Source organism: Macadamia integrifolia, chromosome 7 (genome assembly GCF_013358625.1).
Source record: "Macadamia integrifolia cultivar HAES 741 chromosome 7, SCU_Mint_v3, whole genome shotgun sequence".
Lineage (NCBI taxonomy): Eukaryota > Viridiplantae > Streptophyta > Magnoliopsida > Proteales > Proteaceae > Macadamia > Macadamia integrifolia.
Window position 1 is genome coordinate 360,884 of NC_056563.1, and position 8,683 is coordinate 369,566.

General features: G+C 40.1%; 1 non-coding gene across 1 annotated transcript; it reads right to left on the reverse strand.

Annotated features, from left to right (window-relative positions):
• Nucleotides 1–7,031: 7,031 nt before the first annotated feature.
• TRNAK-CUU lies at nt 7,032–7,105 on the reverse strand. The gene has a single exon. It is a non-coding gene; the product is annotated as a tRNA-Lys (tRNA).
• Nucleotides 7,106–8,683: the final 1,578 nt, after the last annotated feature.

The window sequence follows — 8,683 nt, forward strand, 5'->3', positions numbered from 1 at the left end:
TGGATAATCTAAAGAAGTATCAACTGAGAATGGCCAGGGCCTTTAACAAAAATGTGAAGCCCCGCCACATAGAGGTGGGAGAACTTGTTCTTCGAGAACCAAGAGCCCCAATTCATGACCCAAGAGGAAAATTTAGGCCCAACTGGAGTGGCCTATTCACTGTCAAAGAAATTCTACCAGGCAAACCTGTGAAACTCAGAGACCACAATGGCGAAGAAATTCCCAGACTAGTTAACATGGATCAACTTAAGAAATATTATGTCTAAAAGAGTAACTAGCCTGAACTACGTCAGACCTGACTCCTTTCAAGGGATATATAGGCAACTTGACATGTGCAAGTGCAGTCTCAACCATCTAAGGCAATAAATCAGTTCCTTGATTAATAATCAAAGTATCTTAAAAGATCATCATAGTTTGTATCCCCTAAGAATTGCCATTTGGCATGAAAGGCCATTAGGCTTCTGTTAACCACCCATTGGTCCATCACTTCTTACCCAGGATTCTATCCCCCAAGAATTGTCATTTGGCATGAAAGGCCATTAGGTATCTGTCATTCACCCATGGTCCGTCCATTCTTATCTAGGATTCTATCCCTAAAAAGAAAATCGCCATCCGGCACCAGTTTATCAAGGCCATTTTATTTACCACCCCTGATCAGTCAAAGTCAAAAGAAAAAAACAAGAGCTTGATGCAATATTGGTAAAGGCTTGTTTGAATCATTAGCTAATGGGTAATGCTTTGATAAATCATCATATCTCGTTGTTTGTATTGGTTTCATGAAAATTCATGGGCTCGTTGGATAAGACGTTGAGGAAATGGACCTTGGACATAAATATGAGGGCACCAGGAATGCTGGAATCCATAAATGTGTTATTTCTTGGCCAATTTGGATGTGTGAAGCTACATCACCAATTACTCCGACAGGTGCCTCAACACTGGGATGCCAACCTACATGTATTTCGGTTTAGATTAGCGGAGATTTACCCAACTTTTGAAGAATTTCAGGTTTGTATGCTATCTCCACCTAAATGCAGTTTGTTCCAACCCTCTTTGAGGAAGGATTGCTTAGAGGAAATTCAGGATTTCTTTGGATAGAAAGAAGAAGAAGTAAAACAGTTTGTTAGGTATGGGAAGATCGACATTCTGAAGGTGGCTCCGATCTTCATCCAATATCTGCCAATGGGAGGAATCCATCAGTAGTAATCCCTGGATGCTTATTTACTTGGCATGATAGCTAGTTTTGTTCTCCACACTCCCGGGCATGGTGCACCATCTGTTCTGATTGAGCTAGTAAAATAGTTGAAGAAGGGAGGTGACATCGTCCCTACGGTTCTTGCAGAAACGTTCAAGGGATTTGACGACATGAGCTATGGCCATAAATTCAAACTAGACCATGATCAGGGGAGTCTTGTTATTTTTCAGATTTGGCCCCTTGAGAAACTAAAGCTCACCATACCATTAAGAGGAAACCCACTTGGAGTTTTTTGTTATTGGGATAAGAGAGAAGTTCCAGAATTCGACCTTATCATCGATTGGAAGAAGTACTTGTAGGAAAGGACTATGCAGAATATTGAATGGAGGTGCCCACGGAAGCCGCAAGAAGATTTTCTGATGAAGACCCCTGGCCACAACTATGTTAGACTGATGGGATTGACTCACACGTCCTTTTATTTGCCTATATATGTCATCCGACAATACGGGATCGAGGAGATCGACCCAGAAGAGTTAGTGAACTTTCACCCACCTCAAGAATTGTCTCCTCACCTTGTTATTCACCTATCCCATCTGTGGCAGTAAAGTTGTCCCCCTTTTCATGTAATTCACTTAGTAATAGAATAAGGAAGTATGTGGATTTTCATGTCATCTTGATTATTCTAATTATGATTTGAGTTATGGAATTGATTGTACCTAAGCATTGCAAGCAAACAAAAAACAAAAAAAAGAGTAAGAAGGATTTTCTTTTGTGCCAAAAGTAAGTTTTTCATAGAGATGTTGAAATAAAATAATGAACAAACAAGTGGAGCAAAAAAAAAATATAAGATTCCTAACCAAGCATCAAGAATCAAAAGATTCCAAATCAAAATCAAGAATCAAAATCAAAAATCAAATTCTGAACCCAAAATCAAGAATCAAGGAAAAATCAAGAAAAAAACATGATTGACCCGGCCCCAGGCGGCCCAATTGCATTGACCCAGCCCCAGATGGTCCAATCTCATTGACCCAGTCTCAGATAGCCCAACTCAGTTTGAAAGAACCTACCTGAAAGACCAGATAGCCCAACCCGGTTCGAAAGAACCCTCCTGGAAGACCAGATAGCCCAGCCCGGTTCAAAAGAACTCGCTTGGAAGACCAAATTCCTTGACCTAGCACATGTGAAGCCCAACTAAGGAAAACTAAAAGATCAAATGTTTTTTATTTATTGCAAGATTAGAAGAACAACGAATTTCTTTCTTGTAACCTTTGGTCCCAGATAGTCTAGATTGGCTCGAAAGACCTGGCCTGGAAGACCAAATTCCCTGAACTGGCACATGTGAAGCCCAGCTAAGGAAGAATTGGGATCAAAGTACTAAATTTTTTGTAGGATTGGAAGAGCAGTTCTTTCCCCCAATTGGTAGCCCAGGTAAGTCCTCAACTTCAAAGTAGGTAAGAAATATTATCTGTTGTATTTTTTCAACTCCGTCATAATTGAGCAAGATGATGGCAGTACATTCTCCAGGTGACAAAATGTGGACGTTCTTTTCTTTGCCCTTTGGTCATTGGCATAGGCCAGAGATGGGCATTCTGTAAACACCCAATTTTGTCACCCTCCTTTGGCTATGATGAAATATAGATCTTGAATGCAACTTCTGACTTCCAACCTATAGAGATGTTGATGGAAACATTCCCCTACCTAAAACCCTGGAAATCCCTGTGCTGGAGAGAGGAAGGTCTAATTTTTACTTTTCATATATGAAATCTAGTCAAGATGACCATACATATGGATAGTTCTCAGAAATACGATTTCGATTATATATGGTATGCCAAAATTGGATCGATGGATCTCCAGTAATCATCCTCAGAAAATCATGCCTTCTGGCACATATGTCGTGCACACGGTCAGTCCCATTGGAAACCTAAAAAAATCCATCACCTGACCCAAACACCCTAATATTCATCCCCTACCAACCTAGATAGCCCCGAAACACTCCCGGGTCTGAAACCCTAGAAATCCCCACGCGGGAGGGAAGGGGTCCAATTTTGACTTTTTATATATGAAGGAATCCAGTCAAGATGACCATACAGATGGATAGTGCTTAGAAATACAAATCCGATGATATATGGTATGCCAAAATCGGACCAACGGATCTTTGGCAATCATTCCCAAAAAATCACATTTTTTTCGTGCGTATGTCGCTCACACCGGCCACCCAGCCAGTCGGCCCAGCTAAGCCAGCCAGCCAGCCATCCAAGCCAAGCTAACCAGCCCAACCAAACCTAGCTTGGCCGCACACCTGTGCATGGGCTATCGCACACTGTGCACGGCCCTGTCGCACGTTGTGTGCAAGTCTATTGCATGCTATGCATTGGCCCACTGTGCGTGGGCCCACACACATTGCACACATGGCCCGCACACTGTGCACATGGCCCGCACACCGTGCACATCACCCAAACCCTTGATAAAGCCTTCTCCCTCCTCTCGCTTTTTTGAAAACTGTCTTTTTTGGCAAAACCTTCTCTTTCCTCCAGCTTTTTGAAAACTACCTTTTCCAGCAAAACCTTCTCTCTCCTCTCGCTTTTTCAAAAACTGTCTTTTCTGACAAAACCTTCTCTCTCCCACTTTTTCAAAAACTATCTTTTTTGGAAAAACCTTCTCTCTTCTACCGGTTTTCTGAAAATTACCTTTTTTGGCAAAACTTTCTCTCTCCTCCCTCTTTCTCAAAAACTAGATTTTTTGACAAAACTTTCTCTCTCCTCCCACTTTTTCAAAAACTGCCTTTTCTAAAATTTCTCTCTCCTCTCGGTTTTTTAAAAATTACCTTTTTAACTAAATTTTCTCTCCCCTCCCGCTTTTCTGAAAACTACCTTTTCTGGTAAAACTTTCTCTCTCCTCCTATTTTTATGAAAATCACCTTTTTTCAAGCTAAAATTTTTCTCTCCTCCCTTTTTTTTTTCTAAAAACCGCCCTTTACCCATTGAACAAAAGCCCTCCCCACCCATTTTTCCTTCAACCCTTGCTTTTACCCATTGGACAAAAATCCTATCTCTTTACTTTAGCCAAGAGTCTCCCTTTTGTCCACTGGATAAAGGGATTCCCCCTCTCCTGCTTGGTTGAAAAAAACTATAATTAGCCCTCCTCCCTTAGAAAAAGCACACCAACAGACACTTGAATCCATTTCAGAGTGAAATTTTTCTCTCCTCTCCCCTCTTAATTTTCTTTTGATCTTGGGAGCGATCCTCGTCAAGATCCGAAAACTCATTCGGATCTTTGAAGTGTTCTTTAGGATCTTGAAGATCTTCAATCCAAATTCTTAGATAGATCCAGTTTTTAGCCAAAAATAGTAAGTTCTTGAGCCACCTCCCTTGAGTGTTCTTGAGTGTTCTTGAGCATTCTTGAGCATTCTTGAGCATTTTTTAGATAGAAACCCCCCCTTTATGAGGTTCTTCGGGTCTATGAAGATGTCTTTGTTAATATATGAAACTCTGTTCGGATCTTTAAAGTGTTCTTCAGGACTTTAGAAGTCTTCAATCCATTTTTAGGTCAGCCCATTTTTTTTAGAAATAGCCTTTCCTAGCCGAATCTCTGTCCGAGTGTCCCTAGAATCTTTTTAGGAATAGCCATTCCCAGCGGAAGCTCTGCCGAAGTGCCATCTCAGCCTAGCACTCCCTTAACCTATCCCCAGCGGGAAGCTTTATTGGAGTGCCACCTCATCCCAAGCCCAAAAATAGCCTTTCCTAGCAGAACCTCTATCCGAGTGTCCCTAGAATCTTTTCAGGAATAGTCATTCCCAGCGAAAGCTCTGCCGAAGCACCACCTCAGCTTAGCACTCCCTTAGCCTATCCCCAGTGGAAGCTCTGCTGGAGTGCCACCTCATCCCAAGCCCAAAAATAGCCTTCCCTAATCGAAGCTCTATCCGAATCCAAAGCCAGAAAAAGCTTTCCCTAGCCGAAGCTCTGTCCAAATCCAAATCCGAAAGCGATCATTCCTAGTCAGAACTCTGTCTAAATACCATCACAATCAGAATCTCTCAAGAAAGGAAGTTGAAGGTCAAGACCATCTTCCCTTGAGCCAAGAGAATCTGAAAAACAGTCCGAGCCGGTACCAATCAGGGGCCCACCCCTCTTGACCTGAAATGGGAGTCAAATTCAAGTATAATCTCTCTCCTCATTTAAACATAATATAGATATCTAATAAGCCTTGTTTTAGTTGATATAATAGTTTGATTTCAATTAATGTATATATGTGTGATAACTTAGCCATTCATGTGGAATAGTAATAATTATGGAAAATGTTCGTTCTCAAAGCATCTAGCAAGAAGACCGGTTGAACCGGACAGATTGGGTGCTTAACACCTTCCCAACTCTGTAACCTGACACTGACCCTAAATCTCTGAACCAAACCAACTTTCAGGCCCTTTTCTTAGGAATTTGGCCCACCCCCAGGTCCTAGGCCCATAACCCTAGGTGGCGACTCTAAACCTATTTGCATGATCCCGATCGCTAAATTAGACCATCATCAAAACTCCCATCAAATGATGAATTTTACACTCTTGCGAAATAGGCCTCTACGTATCTCCAAGCGACGATACGATGGTGCAGGGCTCACAAGCGAAGGACACATGACTCGAACCCCTCTCCCCCTCACATAAAGATGAAGGGAGAGAGAGGAGAGAGGGCAGGGATCCATCTCCGGCCACTACCCTCACAAAAGGGCAAAGATATTTTGAGCCAATCCAATCCAAGATTGTGGCTTAAATTTTGTAGACAGGTAGAGTCACCCCAAAGTCCTTTACTTACATTTCAAGGGTTTGCAATTGGTAAAATAAAGTTGTATACAAGGATACATTGGCATGCAGAAATGGGTGAAAAATATGAGGATCCATGCCAACAGAGGGAGTGTATTTGATTGCATTAGGTTTTGAATACGACTTGTGACTAATCCAATTCTAGATCTATCCATCCAATGGTTAGAATGGCAATATCATCGTCCCATATGTTTCAAAATAGTGGACCATTGAGATAAATTAGCTACCATGAAAATGATTTTTATCCTCTTGCCAAGATGTTCAAAAATATATGGAAGATCATTCCTTATGTTGTCAGATCTTGTGTTTTGGGCTTGGCTATTTAAAGCCCCTCCTTTCCTTGTAAATTTCCTTTCAGTCGGAGTTTCTTCTGTGCTGGCTTTTGGTAATAAAATTATGATTTTTGTAAATAAATAAAATAATATCCAAATGTTATATTTAAATTCAAATTATAAGGAACTATAAGTTGAAATACCATAGATTTAGATTTTATTTCCCCATCCGTGATTGGAAAGGGTAAGACCAAAGCCCTACCCAATAAGTTAAGATTAACATTGCATCTCTTCAAGGCAAGGGTGAGGCCATTCCAAACCCTAAGCTATATATTTGTACCCCCATAATCATAACACATAGGCCTTGGTGGTAAGCAATCCAACTGTTGAAAGTGGAGGTAAGGGAACTTGAAACCATGATGACCGCACATCCAACTTGCAAATTAATAAAGATGGAATGAAACATACAAACCATTTGGATAAACTTACATGAGTTGCCAAAAATGATTTCTGAACAGATCAAAGAAGCATGGTCATAGTTCTCATTCCCAATTTTTTGGTATTTATAATCTACGAAACCTTATTTAAAAATTAAACCCCAATCAAAAAGTGAAGTTTTTTATATTTTGAAAAATTCATAATGTAAAGCTGAGGATCTGAAATCCATTTTTTTGTATGTAAACAATGATAATGGCATCGTAGAAACTTTTCCTCAACCTAAGTAATAACAAGCTAAATCCGAAAAAAGTAGTAATCTCGCCCACTGTGGGGCTCGTAACCCACGACCACAAGGTTAAGAGCCTTGTGCTCTACCAACTGAGGTAGATGGACTTATTTGGTCTTTTGGGAAAATATAATAAATTTTTTATTTTTTTAATACACGCATGACCAATCAGATTTAGAAAAGCAATCCCATGGATATGCGTGTAATTCTCTCCTGGAGGGCAACAAACAGATCACTTTACATTATTCTTATTCCCAATAATTCAAAATGCCTATCTCCGTCTTCCTAAGACAAATATAAGAGTGCTTTCACCTATACAAAAATAGATTTTAACCAAACAATGATTTGTTTCCCTTAATCCATTAGGTTTGGTACCCTCATATCCTATTCTTATGATGGGAACAAAGGATGAAAGTGTGTATGAGATGTTTACTTTGAATGAAGTTGTGGACTACATTAACCTATATGTTTATGATCTTTGTGTTGATGACAATTCATCGTTTATATACACAGTCAATACCTTCTCTGGTGCACTGGTTGTATGAGAGGATAAAACCATGGGTGGACCAAATAGTGTTGTACACTAAAGTCAGAGTGGCTTTGGGGATGATGTCCAGAAAATTCAAGTTGGTTTTGCTACTATTATTCAACAAAGTCCATCTGGATATGGTAGTGTTATACAACAAGACTAGATCTGTGGTGGTACTAGGGCAATGCATCTAGTTAGAAGGGATTGAGCATCTTTTAGGGCATCCAGTGGTGATGCCACCAACAATGCCATAGGTGAGACTAATTATGGTAATAAGGGGAGTGGGGGGTCTGATATTGGGAACAATGCGGGTAGTAGTTATGCTACTGACAAAGGTAGTGGTCAGATTGAAATGATTAGCGATGGTGATAGTGATATGGAGTGAAAATGTCCCAGTGAAGATAAAGATAACTTAGAAGAGAGTGATGCTGATGTGGTTCTTGAGGCAAAAAATGCGACTTTATCTGACAATGAAGATGATGTAAGAAGGGAGAAGCCTAGTGATAAGGTCCAGACCATATGTTGACGTCTATGTAATGCCATTTATAATACATTCCCAGGCTGTCATCATAGATGGTGTGGTGGACATTTGTATCAAAATTTCAGTTCACAACATCCAGGTGTATTACTGAGAAAATAGTTTTTGAGAGCGACAAAAGCATCCAATCACTTTTTCTTTGAGAAGGCATCGAGTGATAGAAAAGCCACAAGAAAGAGGCTTACGATTGGCTAAGTAGGAATCCTCCTCAGATGTGGGCTAGAAATGCTTTTGATTTTAAATTCAAAAGTAATCATATCATAAATAATATGACAGAATCCTTTAACCGATGGATTGCACCTTTTAGGGGAAAGACAATTCTGACATTGATTGATGAGATTATGAAACAACTAATAGACAAAATGCAAAAAAGATATCAGTTGGGATGTAACTTCAAGGGAAGAGTCACACCGAAGACAAAAAATAAATTAGATGCCATAACGACTGAAGCTAGAGAGTGCATGGTTTTTACTGCTGGATTAGATGAATTTGAAATCACGGATAGAGAAGGCAGATATGTAGTTGAATTTAAAGAAACAAACTTGTGGATGCAGAGTATGGAATGATATAGGACTTCCATGTAAGCATGTAGCCTCTTGTATAAAATATAGGAGAGAA